Source organism: Anolis carolinensis, chromosome 4, assembly GCF_035594765.1.
Source record: "Anolis carolinensis isolate JA03-04 chromosome 4, rAnoCar3.1.pri, whole genome shotgun sequence".
Classification (NCBI taxonomy): Eukaryota; Metazoa; Chordata; class Lepidosauria; order Squamata; family Dactyloidae; genus Anolis; species Anolis carolinensis.
The window spans coordinates 55546820-55565440 of NC_085844.1; the positions used below are offsets into that span (position 1 = coordinate 55546820).

The 18621-nt window shown below is 39.1% G+C and overlaps 1 long non-coding RNA gene across 1 annotated transcript in view; it reads right to left on the minus strand.

The window, feature by feature from the left end:
* Positions 1–13839: 13839 nt before the first annotated feature.
* The window catches only part of LOC103278530 (uncharacterized), a 7770-nt gene continuing 2988 nt past the window's right edge, over positions 13840–18621 (minus strand). The window contains exons 2-4 of the long non-coding RNA XR_010006012.1: positions 17325–17400; positions 14322–14447; positions 13840–14051 (exon numbers count right to left, since the gene is read on the minus strand). This is a non-coding gene — a long non-coding RNA (uncharacterized LOC103278530). The remainder of the gene's footprint in view (positions 14052–14321; positions 14448–17324; positions 17401–18621) is intronic.

Genomic DNA, 18621 nt, shown 5'->3' on the forward strand with positions numbered 1-18621 from the left:
TTCAACCCCCAGCATCCCTAAGCATTGGTATTCTGATGGGGATTTGAAGCCCCCAAATATCTGGAAGATCAAGAGACGCTCTACTGTTGCATAATGAGCTGGACTACAGCACTAGTGTTCTCTAGCAAAGAAATTTACTTATCTCACTATACATTGTTTCAGTCAGGGCTTTCCCTCCGCACAGTTTACAATAGTGGATTCTTTCCAAGCAGTGCCTCTTCAAAGGCAGGGTTACATCAAGACCATTTGAAAGCTCTGGACTTGGTTCCCAAACTGTGGGCCTCCAGATGTTTTAGACTTCAGCTTTCAGAATTTCTGACTGTTGGCCAAGTCTCCTAGGGCCGTTGCCAGTTGAAGTCCAAAACACCTGGAGGACCAAAGTTTGGTAATCACTGTTTTCAGGCAATGAACCAAAGTAAACCTTCCCTTGGGGCTCCAATGTTCTCCATCTCTTGGCTACAGCTCCCCACAGTGACTGATCAACCCTGTTATTTCTGGTTTCTCTAGGTACAGCAATGATTCCTGGGTCTCCTTTGTTGGCTGGGCTATCTTGTTAAGCTTCCTGCAGCTGCTTCTGGCATAGTGACAGAAAAATTTGCTGGGCCCAAGGTCTTCCAGCCTTGCTTTGCAATTTGCTTGCAAAGGCACACTGGCTTTTTCTTCCCTCTACTTGTTTTTCATTCCCTTTCCATTCACTCTCCCGGTCACCTCTTCCAAGATAGCCTAGTACAGTGGTTCTCAACCTGGGGTCCCCAGATGTTTTGGCCTACAACTCCCAGAAATCCCAGTCAGTTTACCAGCTATTAAGATTTCTGGGAATTGAAAGCCAAAAACATCTTGGGGGCCCAGGTTGAGAACCACTGGCCTAGTACAACTGTAACCTTTATCAGCTGTTGTAGATTAGGCTTCTGAGGCAAACAACACTGTAATCTCTATTGGCTCCTTCTGACTGGTATAGAAAGTGTCCTTTTTCTCCACTTTCCTTGAATGCATCAACAGCTCTCCTTTGCCGGGTCCCTTCAACTTCTTACTTACACTTGCCAAACTAGAAATCAAGGAATTACATAAAACTGAATTATGATAGCTGAAGTACAATCCAACAGCTAAAACTGCACACAGGATTATTTCACCTTTTGACACCTTGCTTTCTAACATTTTGTCAGATCTGATAACTCTGTACAATGCGCCCCTGTTCTGATGGTTTGACCATGCACTGCCTCTTTTTCTTCTTATAATTCAAACTTGTATCTGCAAGCTAAAATCCAACTGGTTTCTGCTTTTCAACCATTTTAAGTTTCCCTAACCTGTCAAATAGGTAGGGAAAGTAGAAAACATAAATACTAAAGATTCATCTATATAGAAGATTTACACTAATTTACTGCAATTCAATATTGCTTCTACGTATCCTAAATATCTGCTTCAGGAGATATGCTACACCAATGTTTCATAATCCCGCCACTGAAAAGCAGAGGGACACAACACACACCAATGAAAGGGCCAAGTTGCAATAAGCCCTTTGTTCATTCACATGGGCAACATTGCTGTTTGCTCAACAGGGGTGGTTCAACCATTGGGCGAAGTAAGCAGTTGCTGAAGGCACCATCCTCCGCCCAGGTGTGGCCTTCCTGCCTCCGCAGCCTGGCCTGCCTCTGTGGCCGCAGCTTGGCCTTCGCCCTCGAGGCCAGGTCTCCAGGCTGCCTGGCCATGTTCCAGAAGCTTTCTCTCCTGACGGTAAACCCACACCTATGGCAGGCATCCTCAGAGGTTGTGAGGTCTGTTGGAAGCTAGGTAAGTGGGGTTTATATATCTGTGGAAAGTCCAGGGTGGGAGAAAGAGCTCTTGTCTGTTTGAGGCTAGTGTGAATGTTGCAATTGGCCAGCTTGATTAGAATCTAATGGCCTTGCAGGTTCAAAGCCTGGCTGCTTCCTCCCTGGGGGCATCCTTGGTTGGGAGGTGTTAGCTGGCCCTGATTGTTTCCTGTTTGGATTTTCCCTGTTTTCAGAGTGTTGTTCTTTATTTACTGTCCTGATTTTAGAGTGTTTTAAATACCGGGGGCCAGATTATCTTTCGGTGGCCTTTTAATTCCTATGGATTCCTAAGCACCCTCAGGACTCTTCCACACAGCCATATCACCCAGAATATCAAAGCCGAATAACCCACAATATCTTCTTCTTTGAACTGGGTTATCTGAGTCCACACTGCCCTATATCCCAGTTCAATGTTTGGTGCTAAATTCGCAAATATAGTAATTCCTACATAACATTACCATGTATTGAACTGCTTTTTCTGTTGATTGACTATAAAACATGATGTTTTGGTGCTTAATTTGTAAAATCATAATGTAATTTGATGTTTAATAGGCTTCTCCTTAATTCCTCCTTATTATCCAACATTTCCACTATAGTTATACTCCTGTCTCTGTTGGCACGCATCTATCTGGGAATGAAAGCTACATATTCTTTAGTAGCCATGCACATGTGTCAGGGTCTCCCCACTGGCTAGTTTCCCCAAACAAAGTTCCCTGTTTGTTTAGGAATTACGTCCAAATACCCTACAAGCACCCTAGGCAGGGTCAGCTCTCCTTAGTACTTGGATGGCAGACTACCCCACTTTAACTGCCATGCTTCAATCCTATGGAATCATGGCAACTGCAGTTCGATGCTGCACCAGCACCTTTTTGGGCAGAAAAGGCTATAGAACTTGCAAGACTGCAACTCCCATGAATCCATACCATTGAGCCATGCAGTTACAAGTGGGGCCAAACTGTATTACTTCTACAATGTAGCTGCAGCCTTGCTCACGCAATGAACCCTCTGGTTAGCCATGCATCTTACTCCACTTTGCCAGTACACTGAATTAAATCAAGAGTTCCCATTTGCTAAATCCACTTCCTTTCCAACCAGGATAATAGGTTCTCTCTTTGCTGTTATGTTTGCATAACTACTTTCCAGGAGTCATGACTCTGCATTTCAAGTTCCTACTACTGAGCGATAGCTTCTCATTCCTTCGATACTCCCTTGCCCACCCTGCAGAGCCTGCCTCCCCCTGAAGGAGCAGAAGCCTTGCACAGAGCCCTTCTCTGGCCCTTTGCCAGGAGACACAGCTGAATTCCCCTCCATTTCAGCAAGACTCCAGAGAACTCACCCTCAGACACAATCACAGGCCACCTACCCACACCTGTGAGATGTGCTACTGAAACACTGTTGCATCTGCGACTATCAGAACACTGTGGTTCAAAGCAGCCAGTCCTAGCCTTTTTGAGCAACTAGAAGAAAACATCCAAGCCACCTTTAGGACAAACCTGACTCTGTGTTATATTCTTACTGACTCTTCTCTGATTGAGGGTTGCTGTGTGTTCTCCAGCCTGCAGGACCAGAATCCAGAAGTATTATCTCCTGACGTTTCACCCACATCTATGACAAGCATCCTCAGAGGTTGTGAGGTATACTGGAAAAAACTAAGCAATACCTCCACAATAATAACAATAATCCCATCAGACAATCATACACTCAACAGATGGCCATCCAGCCTGCAAATAATAACAATAACAATAATAATAACAATATCATGGAATCCTAAGGTTAGGAGAGACCCCTAAGGATCATCCAGTTCAACTTCCTTCTACCAATCCAAACACTCCTAACACATGGACATCCAACTTCTACATAATAATGATAATAATCATAAAGATAATAAAAACAATAATAATCATAATACAACCATACAATCCAAGAGTTTGGAGAGACGCCAAAGGGCCATCCAGTCCAACCCTTCTACCATGCAGGACACAATCCAAGCACTCTTGACAGATGGCCATCCACCCTGTACATACGCCACAGCAACGCGTGGCCGGGCACAGCTAGTTTGTTGTAAAACATGATGTTTTGGTGCTTAATTTGTAAAATCATAATGTAATGGGATGTTTAATAGGCTTTTCCTTAATCCCTCCTTATTATCCAACACTTTTATTTTTCAGTGATTGGTTGGGGGAGGCGCCAAAATTCTGTTCGCTTACACTTGAAAATTACCTAGGGCCGGCCCTGTTGCTCAACTCCCTTTCTCCTGCTGTCTGCATAATATACCTATTTTTTAAAGGGTGAATGATTGCCCTTGCATGTGTATGTCACTAACAGGATGCCAGCCACTGTGTATAAACTGACCTATATTTAATATGTGGTGATGTGCATGTAATTTATATTCCAGTATGTTCTACAAAACTTTGTCATAAAAAAATTCTGGGGAAGAGAAACTTACTACAAGGTACATACTAGGATTACCATTTTACACGATTGTTCTGAACACGTTTGCTCAGAAATAAATTAAACTGTGCTCCATGCAGCTTATTCTCTAGTAATTTTTTTAGTATTGCAATGTTCGTATTGCATGTAAAAATGGAAACTAGTATTGGCCCTACAGCAATAGCCGCTAGAGGGAGACATCTTTGTGAAACAGGAATGAAAGTATAATAATTGATTGAATTATGGAGTCTATGTGTTTGCTTGGAAGCTAGTATCGCTCTGGAGAGAAGGCCAATGACAAGTTTTATTTGTGAAGTAGCCTCATAACTCTTTATCCCAGTTGACAAATAAAGTGTCTGCTGTTTCCACAAATCTGGTTCCTGTCATTTCTGGGAAAAGTGGCTGGAATCCTGTTGGCGCTGTATGCAGTTGTAACTACTCCAGCACAGGCAGTGGCAGCGGGAGGAAAAGGGCGACTGTGAAGTAAGTAAGACTGCTTGGAAGATATAGGCTTCTCAGAGCTAGTAGATTTTCTCGCCCTCCTTCATGACCAGAGCATAGCCTCAGAAAAATCAGTTGAGGGTTCTAGCCAGAATCTGTCTAGGTCAGTGATTGCCAAAGTGGGTGCTACCGCCCCCTGGTGGGCACTGTAGTGATCCAAGGGGGCGGTGATGGCCACAGGTGCATTTGCCATATGCATTAATATATATATATCTTTTTGTCTAATTGCCATTAAAAAATTTTAAAAATTAATTTCCAGGGGGTGCTGAGTAATATGTTTTCTGGAAAGGGGGTGGTAGGCCAAATAAGTTTGGGAACCACTGGTCTAGGTGACAACATAACATTGCTATCATCTGTAGAAAATATGACTAATAATTGCATCAATGCAACACAAAGCACAGAACCTATATAATAGGTAGACTGAGGTGCAGCATTTTCCAGTATAAGCCATTTCTGGATTTGAAAAAGAGTGGCAACTAAAGCTCCCGATTAAAGCATTCTACATGTCCTATAAGGGTGAAGCAATGGTGTGATGGGAGAGCGCATTTTTCATTATTCCTCCAAAAGAAGGATGTGTTTAGATTTACTCACAGGCCTAATTAGACACGTCAGAAGTTCTGTTTGAAACTAGACTTATGATAGCTAAAGGAAAGAATGATATGAAATATGTGGAAAGTGAATACTTTGAAGGAATTACAACTCCTACCACTTTCTCTGTGATAGCATTCATTCGAGGTTGATTATCCTGCCTTACTTTTTGTAAAACTCACTAATCATAAGAACAACACTTAGATGACAATCTAAAAGCAAATTACATAATTTTATATTATTCTTGTTATTACTACTACTAGTACTACTACCTTCAGCAACTATGAAAGTTTTATAATGGAAAAAGCCTACTGGAACTCGACTGCATTCGCTACTTCTCTAAAATGATCGGCTTATAGTCCTTTTAAAAGGTATTTGAAATTTTGGGAGGCACTGTTCCAAGTGCCTAGCTTTCATACTTCTATGAAGGATCATTTAGAAATGTTCTGGTTTCAGAGCATTAAGGATTTTAAAAGTGAATCCCAACTAAGCATGAAACAAATTAGTCTAATCTGGTGGCATAGTGTGTTAAAGTGCTGAGCTGCTGAACTTGTGGACCAAAAGGTCCCAGGTTCAAATCCCGCGAGCGGAATGAGCGCCCATGGTTAGCCCCAGCTCCTGCCAACCTAGCAGTTCGAAAACATGCAAATGTGAGTAGATCAATAGGTACTGCTCCAGTGGGAAGGTAATGGCGCTCCATGCAGTCATGCCGGCCACATGACCTTGGAGGTGTCTACGGACAACACTGGCTCTTCGGCTTAGAAATGGAGATGAGCACCAACCCCCAGAGTCGGTCACGACTGAACTTAACGTCAGGGGAAAACCTTTACCTTTACCTTTTACCAGTGTCAGAAGCTTGGTGGCTGCAATCTGAGTCTCTTTATTTATTTATTTATTTATTTATTTATTTTGTTGTCTACTTTGATATATAGAAATCCACTTTGGAAATGACTAGGACACCTTCAATAGTTCTCTTATAAATTTTATTTCTTCCCAAGATTGTGGACCACGATTATAAGCACTAAAATGTAACATTTGTTTCCAAAATCTTCATAAGTTTGATTTCTTTAAGGATGAGTACTCCAAGAGACCACTGGACTGATTAGTACCCTAAACCAGCTTCTTTCAAAACTTTTAGCTTGGACGAACCCTTGAGACAATTTCAGAGAACCCCTACATAAAAGTATTATATATAATGCTCAAAAAAGTTTGTGTTTTAATCACAATCTTTTGTAGAACCTCTAGTGGCTTCTCATGAAACTCTAGGGTTCCTGGGAACTCAAGTTGAGAAACCCTGCTCTAACTTCATTTCCACTAAATTTTGGCTGCATTGCAGGCTTCTCATTTTTCACAGTGGCTAAAGAAAAACAGACATATTTTATAGCTCTAACTGCTGGTTATTTGTTTTAATTAGCAATTTGAGACAAAGTGTCTGAACACCTTTGCCACTTCCCTGGCATGTGAGAAATCACAAACTACTGAACTATTCACTAAATCTTGAAAAAACTGTTTAAATACTGGGATATAAACAACTATTTTGATGGTGCTATAGACTCAGTACTCTAATCAATTTAGAACATCTTGCTTTCCCACTTGATTTAGGTGTTCTGGCAACCAGCAATCTGAAGGATTTCTTCATACTGGTAAACTAGCTACACAGTCCATTTGAAGTCAGCAAGGACTAATTTCATCAGTCTTTGGGATGTACTTGGGAGATTCTATACAATTCGAATGGCATTACATTGAATACAAAAAGACCCAGATGGCTTAATCCGGGCTTCCCTGTTTGCATCTAGTATATACTTAAGATGATCTAACTCGTCAAAGATCAGCCCTGCAGACTGAAAAATGCAAACATTCTTTGCAGTATTTCTATACAAGGATATATACATGAATGTATACATGGAATGTCAAAATCATGGTTGCTGATTGCACCAAGACTGAACCTCCATACATTCAAAATCCTGACTGTTTATCCACCCTAAAGCACATAGCCACAGGCACTCAAAGAGAGTATGTGTTATGAAACATAATCCCCAAATTCCCAGTTTTTAAACAAAGAAAATATTTGGCTCATGTAGAAACCAAGATATGAGGAAAATATGTCTCTGAACTCTGCCTTTTCCAATTTAAGTGATTCAGTCAATGAATGCAATTACAGCAATAGTTGTCTACTCATTGTAAATACATTATATAGTATTACATTATATACATTATATAGTATATAATAAACAAACAAACAAATATATCACGTTATTTCTTATCCACCTCTCCTCTTATCCACAACATAGTTAAAATACATGGATAAAAACATAAAATCATTAGGACACATATATTAAAAGCTATATCCACATGATTAAAATACATTGAAACCATTTATACCAATAAAATGTAAATTTTGGCTGCTTGAAGTTACTATCCCCCAGAGACCCTGAGTGTACAGGGCAGATTGTATGTGAGAAGGCAATCCTAACCTGGACCTAAACCCTGTAGGACTTTAAAGGTAATAACCAACACATAGTACATTGCCTGGAAACTAACTTGCAATCAATGAAATGATTTTAGCAGTTTGAAAACAAATGTGAGTTGGTCGCTAGGTACTGCTCCGGCAGGAAGTCCCGCCACATGACCTTGGAGGTGTCTACAGACAACACCGGTTCTTCGGCTTAGAAATGGAGATGAGCACCACTCCCTAGAGTCGGACATGACTAGACTTAATGTCAGGGGAAAACCTTTACCTTTAAATCTACCTGTAACTAATCTGGCTGCCATGTTTTTAACTAATTGGAGTTTCCGAGCTTGATACAGAAGTAGCATATTGTAGAAGTTCAACCTTGAGGTTGTCAGCACTTCCACTACTATCTTGCACCATAGTAGGTCTTCTGATTCTAGGAAGGGGTGCAGCTGGCATATCAGATGCATAAATGGCTTGTGGGAGTTGAAAAATCAACAGCCAATACTTGTAAAAATATTTTGATCAGAATGTCAGTATTCTATGCAGCAATAGCCATGTTTCTTTATCAGATGTACTGAAATCTCTGGTTGCTGTACGTGCATGTCAACTTATGGTAAGGTGATGCCTACGTTTCCTCAATAGGTAACAATTTTGAATCAATACTGCTACAGTAAATAAATAAAAATGCAGTTTGCACTCAGGGCTGTAGCCAAGGGTGGGGGGTAGGGGTTCAACCCCCTCCCCCTGAAATTTTTCAGGTTTTTAGGAAAACATGGTTTACTCATGAATTTTCACTGGTTAACCAAATCCCCATGAGTGTCCACTGAATTTTATCTGTGAGTGTCCACTGAAGTTTATCAATGGAGCCTGATTTCTAAATTATTTGGCGTTATAGAACTTCATGATTTGCTTTAAAAATGTTTCAAACTGTCCCTGTTTGCTACTGCCCTGTTTGCACAATATTATCTCCAGCCAGATGGCCTTTATTAATACAACTGAAAGTAATTTTGGGATGGAATTGTTAAAATTTCCAGAAAGAATTTCCATGCCCTCCATTTCCTTCTTAAATAAGATCTGTAAGCACCTGGCACTTTCTGATGATCTGAGTTGGTAAATCTGTATTTAAATACTGGATTCATCGCACCATCTCACTTCTTCAACTCAGGCAAGTGAGCGGTCTCCCTCTTTATGTGGAAAATTCACCCTTATAGGACATCTCAAACCCTTTAATCAGGAGGTCCAGAAGCCACCTTTTTTCAAACCCAGAAAATTGCTCATACGTAAAAATGTTGCATCTCAATTTACCTGTTATACTTTTTTGTGCTTTGTGTTGCATTGATGCTATTATTAGCCACTCTTTCTAGGGATGATATGCAAGTGAGCTGTCTCCCTCTTTATGTAGAAGAGATTGAGCAAGGCACACCAATACAAATGCAAGCAATATATTCTGATATTAAAAGAAGGGAATAATCTTGGGAGATCTGTTTAGGCTACAGGATAATTTTAAAAACCACAATCAATGCCATTCTCTGAACACCTTCTTTTTTAATGCCTACATCCATTTCCTATGCTTCATGTTGATTTGTATCCATACATCATCATATGTGTAGACATACTGTGACTTATGTAGCACATTATTTATATTCATCCATTCTTTAAACCCTGACATCTCCATGTAGGGCTAGGAAATAAACTCAGACTCAAAATTTGGAGTGTCACTGATAGTCAGCACATACGATCAGTCCTTCATATCCAGAGATTCAATCATCCATGGCTTGAAAGTAAGTTTCAGAAATCTGAAAAGTAAACCTTAATTTTGCTGTTTTATATAAAATCAACGTTTTACTATGATATGACTTGGATGCTTTTGGTATCCACAGGGGAATCAATTGCCAGTGGATATCGAGGGCACATCGTCTATACAAAAGTGAGCTAAATTTTAATAGCCTCACTTTCTAGATAGGCAGTTTTTAAACTATGTCAGGTAGGCAGCAAAAAAGAAGGAAGACACCGTACATGTGTGCGTGTGTGTGCGTGTGTGACTGGTAGGCTGCATTTGGCTATGATCAGATTACTGCCAAGAAATTGTACATAGGAGTACAGCTTAATTCTGCATCAGATACGATAAACCCCCAAAGTCTTAACATAATATTGTTCACCCCTTCTGTTGGTCAAGGCTACTTCTAGGCACCACTTTTCCCTTCCAAATCATCACCAGATCAGCTTTAGCTTGTTCTTGTCCTTCTTTATGGTTATGTTAAAACAGGTTTTTCTGTAAAATGGGCAGAATACATTAAGACTGTTGTATCAAGGACACTTTAAAACATCATGCTTTTACCACACAGTGATTGCTTTTCATTCATTTTAACTTCGGAGAAACCTGTTACAACACAGTTTTGTAGAAAGAATAGGATTTAACCTTTGTGTTTTGAATATTATACCATGTAATAATTTTTTCAAAGTTGTCATTAAATTATGTTATGCAACACCAACACTATTCTGATATTGATCTCTTGGGCATTTCATCCCCCTCCCCTTTCCAATTAATTGGTTATTCATCGCAGTAAGCCTAGCACACTATTACAACAATTCACACACAGCATCACCCATAGCTCTGGCACTGTTCCTTTATTAGCCTCTGGTAAAGCACTTTAGTTATGCCTTAGTTTTCTAATTGCAATATGTTAACTAGGATCGTAATGAAACTTTACAGTTATTTAAAACTTGCTATGAAATATCTATGCATGTATTGATTGAACTCATTTATCAGTTTGAATTCATGACAGGTTTACACCCCGATCTTTCTCCCTCCCGATCTCTGTATATATACCACGTTTCCCCAAAAATAAGACAGTGTCTTATATTAATTTTTGCTCCCAAAGATGTGCTAAATCTTATTTTCAGGGGATGTCTTATTTTTCCATGAAGAATTCATATTTATTGTTAAACAAAAAAAAGGAACATTTATTATATACCATACAGTAGTTGTCATCACAAACCAGCATAACCAGACAAACTATGAATCCTATCAAGAATTTCTTGTTACTACCATTATTTCAATGTACAGCAATCTATGGTACGTACATTTACCAATCCTGCATACTCTGGTGTTCTGTTTGATGGGCATGCTTCCAAACAAAAACTTTGCTAGGTCTTACTTTTGGGGCAGGCCTTATATTTAGCAATTCAGCAAAACCTCTACTAGGTTTTATTTTCAGGGGATGTCTTATTTTTGGGGAAACAGGGTATCTATATCTATATGTGTCAGAAGCAGACCGAGGGTACAGTTGTAATGTATTTAAAAACACAAAGTTAAAACCTTGGCATTATACTAAATGTCCTTTGACCAGTAGCGGGCCACTTGGAGTGCTTCTGGTGTTGCTACATATAAGAAGGTCCTCCATTGTGCCTGTGATAGGGCTCAGACTGCATTGTTGTTTGCTCTTCTCCACAATTGCATGTCACGGACTCCACTTTGTGGCCCCATTTCTTAAGGTTAGCTCTGCATCTTATGGAGCCAGAGAGCAGTCTGTTCAGTGCCTTCCAAGTCACCCAATGTTCTCTGTGCCCAGGAGGGAGTCTCTCATCCGGCATTGGCCACTGATTGAGGTTCAGGGTTTTAGCCTGCCACTTTTGGACTCTTGCTTGCTGGGGTGTTCCTGCAAGTGTCTCAGTAGATCTTAGAAAACTATTTATTGATTAGAACTGTTGGCATGATATCCGTACAGGGGATGAGCCAGAGATGTCACTGCCTTTCATTGTTGGCTGCTACTTCCCAGTGAATGTCATGTGGTGCAATACCGGCTAAACAGTATAATTTCTCCAGTGGTGTGGGACATAGACATCCTGTGATAATACAGCAAGTCTCATTAAGAGCCACATCCACTGTTTTAACGTGGTGATATGTGTATTTATATCAGGACTCCTGATTCAGGAGTCAAATTTAGTCAAATTTATTGGCAAGTGTGCTTTCTGTATTTGAGACCATGCAACTCTATCACATGCAGTTTTGCTTCAAATAATACAGATATACCTGCCATGTTCAATGGGGCAGGTATACTATTTTAATCCAGATCTTGGGAGTAATTCACTGAGCACGCTACAGAAATAAACACACATAGGGTTTAAATTCACAGTATTGTTTTGTATTTAACTTTTTGATTTCCAACCCCCTTTGTAAGCACATGAGTTATCAAACTTCATCACACACTTTTATAAATGTAAAGTAGAATTTCTTCCATTTTGACTTCTTTAACTTAAAAGGATAAGCAGAAATTACATCATCTGAATATATGGGGCATTCATATTTTCTGAGACTTTTAATTCTATTTTATTACCTCTTTCAAAGAAAAACTTTGTCATGTGAATCACCAGAGTTTAATTCCCAGGATCATCATTAACACCTTTTTTAAAAGGATGGGTACAACTTTGGCCAGTCTCCAGCCTGCTAGTAGAGTAGCTGTTTTCAATGATAAATTACATATTTTTGTTAGCAGCTCAGTTACATTGGTTTTTAGTTCCTTTAGAACTCTCCGATGAATACCATCTGGTCCTTGTTGATTGATTGCAGTTTAATTTCTTTAGCTGCTTATCTTTTAAAAATATTTGTGTTTTTGTGGATGTCTAACTTTCAACACCTACGAAGAATAAAACCTGAGCAGATAGCTCATTTCTTTGTTGAAGAATGACGCAAAATAAGAAAATGATTTCCTTTTAAGATTTTTCATTTAACTGACAGAGAAAAACCAGGATGTAGGATATGAAAATCAAAGCCTTTGCATTCTTCTTGATTTTAACAAGTTTTGAACTCTTAATGTTTTAATTGATAGGAGTGGCTGTGAAATCTAGTTCTGAGGTAGTTTATTAAGTAGTATGATTTTGATACGTATATTGAGGATTTCCTAATAACAATAACTAAAGCTACGGCTTGCAAAATTAACAATTGTGCTCACACAACAAGAACATAGGCAGCTTTTTTACTTGTGTATGCAATTACTACTACCTAAGTAAAAAAAAAAAGCTCATATTGTCAGAAATTAAAGACAGAAAAAAGGGAAATTCATGACATAAACTCCAGAGCAAGAGGAGCTTCAGACAGAACAAACAAACAGGGGTATGAAAATGAAGCAGGATGGCAAAATATAATAATTGATTGCCTGTTTCCCTTGTGTGTCCATTTGTCTATGCAGCCGGTTCACCTTCTCCTTGTGCTGTCTTAATTTACTGTGCTTTCTGCCTGATTTAGACTGTCGGCTTCTCAGTAGTGTTCCAGACATGCCAATAATACAGTTTAAATCATGAAACTTGGGCATTTTAACAAAACCTTGTTCAAATCAAATGTAACTATTAGTTTGAAACAGCCTCAGGAGTTGCCCCAGCAAGCCTGACCTTTCAACCTACAACCAGACCAGCCAAGTTTATAGTGTCTCGAGGTCAGGTCTCTTATTTCACATGACTTCAGGGGTTTTAAAACCACACTGTGTTGAAGAAAATCTCAGCGAATTTTGTGATAAGTAAACTTTGCACTCCTGCCGTCCATGGAGACATAGCAACATGATTCTAATGAATTGTGGTGGCACAATAGACACAGGCAAGATTCATAAAAGATAGGAGATTAAAAGAAAGAGAAAAATAGCTTGAGACTTACTAACCTATAGTAAGAGCAGTGGGTTACATACTTCTCCCCAAGTGGTTTGGAGCTCAGGATTGCAACTTTGTCATAATGATTTGAAACCTCTCAAAGGGATTTATGTTTTGCAGCTGACATTTTAAATTGAGGATTTACTTGGGCTGGTATTCAATATTTCTTAGTTCTTTGGAGGTTGTATATCATGAGCATCCCCCTCTCTTAATTTGGCTGAACTCATAATTTTAGTGCCAAAATATAAATATAAATATGTGAATCCTTTCAAACATCACGAAGGAGAAGCCCAACTCTCAATCTGAGGTGCCATCATATGGCGTTTTCTTTTTGCAACTCGTTTTTCTCTGATAGAGGTAGAAAATAGAGAAGTGACTTACAACAGTGTATAAATCATGCATCAATCACAAGTGAAATATATTATTTCAAGAGTTTTTACTTCTTACATGTTTGTAGGACTGGAGGGGAGTTTGTGTGTGTGTGTAAGATTATCCAGGTCATGTACAGATATTGCCTGAAGCTTATAAAAAGCTTTATGTTTTGTTCTTCTTTTCCAGTTTTTGTTGCACATTTAAAGAAACATATTAAATTTTGATGAATGCCTCAATTCCTGAAGTCAGATTTATTCCTGGAGGGAGGGAAGAACATTTAAAAAAAACTGAGGAACTAGTCACTTAACGTATTTGTCTCTTGTTATTACATTTCCTAACCAAGCTAGTCAGAAGTAGTGCAGATATATATTCCCTTAAATTTGTGTATAACTGTAATGCAAAACTTCAAACTTTTTAATGCAATTTCAGCAAAGAACATTAGACCATGTGTAAGAACCTAGGCCATATGTAATACGCCAGGGCACTTTTCTCTTAATGATTTGCATGCTCCCTCTCCCCATGCACACCTTGTGTGAATACTCCTGACCCTTCAAGCATTCTTCATCTCTCGGATCAATATTTTGCTAGTCTGAAGGTAGTCCCAACATAGTGATCCTCCTTATCACAGTTCATGCTGAAACTCAGTTTTGTTTCTGGAAGAATGTCAGAGTGTGTCTGAGTTTAACGTACTTGGGTCAAACAGACCTGCTAGTTTATAGATTGAGAAACATTAATAGATATGCATACACAGGGTACAGTGTTCCCTCACTACTTCGCGGTTCGCTTTTTGCGGATTCGCTGTTTCACTGTTTTTCAATAAACTCTAAAAGAATATTATAAATCATAAACAATTACAATTTATAGCCTAAGGAAGGGAGGAAGGAGAAGCCGAAAGAAGAGAAAAGGAGCCCAAGCAGCAACGGGAGGAGAAGGAGGAGATTTATCAACACACGATTGGTTGATAAAGACTTAAAATAGTGTATAACTACTAAAATAATGTATAAATATATAGCTTTCCTACTTCACGGATTTTCACTTATTGCGGGTGGTTCTGGAACCTAACCCCCGCGATAAGTGCAGGAACACTGTATATAATTTCCAGTACATACATTGTTTCCTTGTAACAAACTAAAACAATATTTTGTTAAGTGTGATTGTATACCTTCAGTGACAGCTCTCCCATTTCTGGTAGAGATACAATTTTACTGACTTGAAGAAGTATGTTCCAAATGTTAATTTAACATGCATATTTTTAAAAAGAGGAAAATAACATAAAATGTCTGTTTAGTAGGAAGAAAAAATATCAATGTTTGGAATGGTAATTATACAATGATGACATAAATAGTTTATAAAAATGGGCACATGGAAATATATTTTAGTTGCCAATGCCAATATATTAAAAACAGTCCCAATAATTACTTAGGTAACCGGTTAGGCTTTTTTGCCTGGAAAATGTCTCCTTCAACCCAGAAGTTTGTTTTTCCTGATGCAGAAAACTAGTTGTAGACTTCGATCAACCTTTTGCTTTGGAGTACCCTTAGCAGATGCTTCCTGTCATACATAAACAGGGTCATTATGTGAGAGCATGAAATTCCCTCACTGCTACCTGAACAGCCATTGCCCCAGACAAAACCTCTTCTTTTAGACCTTATTTTTATGGCACAAACAGGAGTTTTAAAAAGTTATCCTCTATGATTGACAGAGCCATTGTCCCACATTGTGCATCTGAATAAATGGCTACTTGTGTTGTGGATAACAAGCTGAACTCTACACAAGTTGAATTCTTAAATCAGAAAGCTTCTTCCTCCAGAAGTCATGATTGTAACAGCACAAAGCTGGAGTCAGTGGCACTCATTTTAATCCTGAAATGAATAAGTCTAATAAATGTAAGCTAAGCATACAACAAATGGGCATGCACTTTAATGAATGATATTATTTTTACCATAGTCTACTATGCTGCTCTGAATATTGTAAAAAGCCCCCAATCTTCCCGCCTTCTGCAGGGATTTGGAAACCTGGATGTTCCAGTGTGTATTTGATGACGGTTAGTCCCTGCTAATGAATGTCCAGCCCTAGTTTACCTATAAGGTTTGTACTTGGCACTTTACCTCTCGCCTGGCCCTACATTCTGTTTTTTCGACAAGTCCATGCCCAGCCTTCTCTTAGTCTGATCATGTCCATATTTGTATTCCCGGTTGCTGAGTCTGATTTGATATAGGTTTAATGTTGTTTGTATATTTTGTTATTTTTTTATTGTGTTCTAATTGAATTGTTATATATTATGTTTTTGATTGTGTTTTTAGTTGGTGAATTTTGTTGTATGTTCTGGGCCTGGTCCTGCTTGTAAGATGCCCTGAGTCCCTTCGGGGAGATGGTTGGCAGGGTATAAAAATAAACTTATTATTATTATTATTATTATTACATAAACCAACAAGAATTTTTCATCAGATATATTTTAGGTCATTCTTATAGAGTTGTTTTTTTTTGCAGATTGGTGGTTTTGTTCTTTATCACATATAGTTTTTACAATGACGCAAATCGAATAATTAATGCCTTTACTCAGTGCTATCAGATGCTATTGTTATCAGTGGGTTAATACATTAATTATTTAATTAGCCTCATTGCAAAAACTATACGTGATAAAGAAAAAAAATAAATACAGATCTGAATTCATCGTAAAAAACTTTATATGAATGACCTAAAATTATATCTGATGAAAAATACTTGTTGGCTTGTGGTTAATTAGATACTATTGATATCAGTGCGTAAGTGCATTATTTGATTAGCCTCACCACAAAAACAACTCATGGTAGAGAAAAATTAAACACAGATCTGAATTCAGTCAAAAAAAACTTAGTTAAGAATGACTTAAAATTATATCTGATTAAAAATGCTTGTTGGCTTGTGGTTAATTAGATACTATTGATATCAGTAACGGCGTTCTATGCAGTCGTGCTGGCCACATGACCTTGGAGGTGTCTACGGACAACGGCGGCTCTTCGGCTTAGAAATTTCATGTCTGTGTTTTATGCCTAAGGCATTGTATAAGTGCCGTTTGTAAGCCGCCTTGAGTCCCCCTCGGGGTACAGAAAGGCGGGATACAAATATGGTAAATAAATACAAATGGATATAAATATGGTAAATAAATATAAATATGGTAAATAAATAAATGCATTACTTATTCAATTAACTTCATTGCAAAAGCTACACGTAATAGAGAAAAAAATAAACACTGATCTGAAATCAGCGCAAATAACTATAAGTATGACATAAAATTATATCAGATGAAAAATACTTGTTGGCTTGTGTTACACGAATATGATGTGGAATTTGCAGACTTTACAGTAGTCTGCTGTAATGTACCATTCGTCATATTTTTAAAAGTCGATGCGATGGGGAAAAAAAAATAAAGACATATTTAAAATCAGCATAAATATTGATTTAAAGTATTCTTTCTGATGACAAAGTTTGATTTTGTTGGCTTGTGTTATTATTATTTAAAAGGCTTCATGAAAAAGATTGGGTCTCACCATGATTTGGGGGCTTGGCCTGATGATAATGCAGCATCTCATCCATAAGTGGCAGAAGTTGCCTAGCTTTCAGGACCTGAGAAAGACACGTTTCCCCAGCATTTTCCCATAGTTAATCATGCTGCTTAATTGAAATTCAATAAAGTTTTATCAAGCAAAATGTAGGTCCCAGCAGTTTTCCCGTGCTCTGCTCATAACTTCTGATGTATTGAATGTCACCTGCGCCCCCCTGAATCTGTCAGTAAATAAATAAACACCCTTGTTCCAAAGCGCAAAGCAGAGGAGGAGGAGGCGTCTGTCCCTTCATGGACGCCGGAGCGCCAGGGCAGGAAAAGGAACGAGCAGGCAACCCGGATTATTTTGCACAGAATGAGTTTGTGTGGAGAGAACTCCCGGTTTCCTACGAGGACTTTTCCTAAACCCCATCCCCCAAAGTTACACCAGTGGATGGCCACGAGGCAGGTGAAAAATAAAGAAGCAAATACAAAGATGGAGAGAGAAAAAAAAACCACACACGGGGCAGTGATGGTGATTTGTAGGAAAGCTGCTCTCTCCCCGTTCAGTGGACTCAGCAGGGACTTAAAGTCGCAGCTTCAGAAACACACACACACATACACACACCCCTATAGAAGGGAGTGGGAGAGAGGTCAACAAAGCAAAGCCCTTTATTTACAAATGTCCCACTCCCTTCTTTCTGGAAGAGCCCCTTAAAGGAGCAAATTCAGAAATAAATGGGACACTTGGATTGGAAAGAGGAAGCGAACCCCTTTAGCAAAAAAGAGATCCCCATTTCTCTCTCTCAAAGAGTCCCTTTGCCTTCCTTAGCTTGGGAAGTATAGGTGCATTTATATATTAAGGGGTAGGGCGTTTGGATGGGGAAAGGGGAAGAGAAGCCAACAATAAGGTGAACGTGTTGTCGAAGGCGTTCATGGCCGGGATCACAGGGCTGATGCGAGTTTTCCAGGCTGTGTGGCCATGTTCCAGAAGCATTCTCTCCTGATGTTTCGCCTGCATCTATGGCAGGCATCCTCAGAGGTTGTGAGGTCTCACAGCTTCTGAGGATGCCTGTCACAGATGTGGGCGAAACGTCAGGAGAGAAAGCTTCTGGAACATGGCCATACAGCCCGAAAGACTCATAGCAACCCAGTTGTGAGGTCTGTTGAAAACTTGGCATGAGGAGTTTATGTAACCGTGGGATGTTCAAGGTGGGAAAAGGAACTTTTGCCTGTGAAAGTTGCAATTCGCCACCTTAATTAGCATTGAATAGCCTTTCAGCTTCAAAGCCTGGCTGATTCCT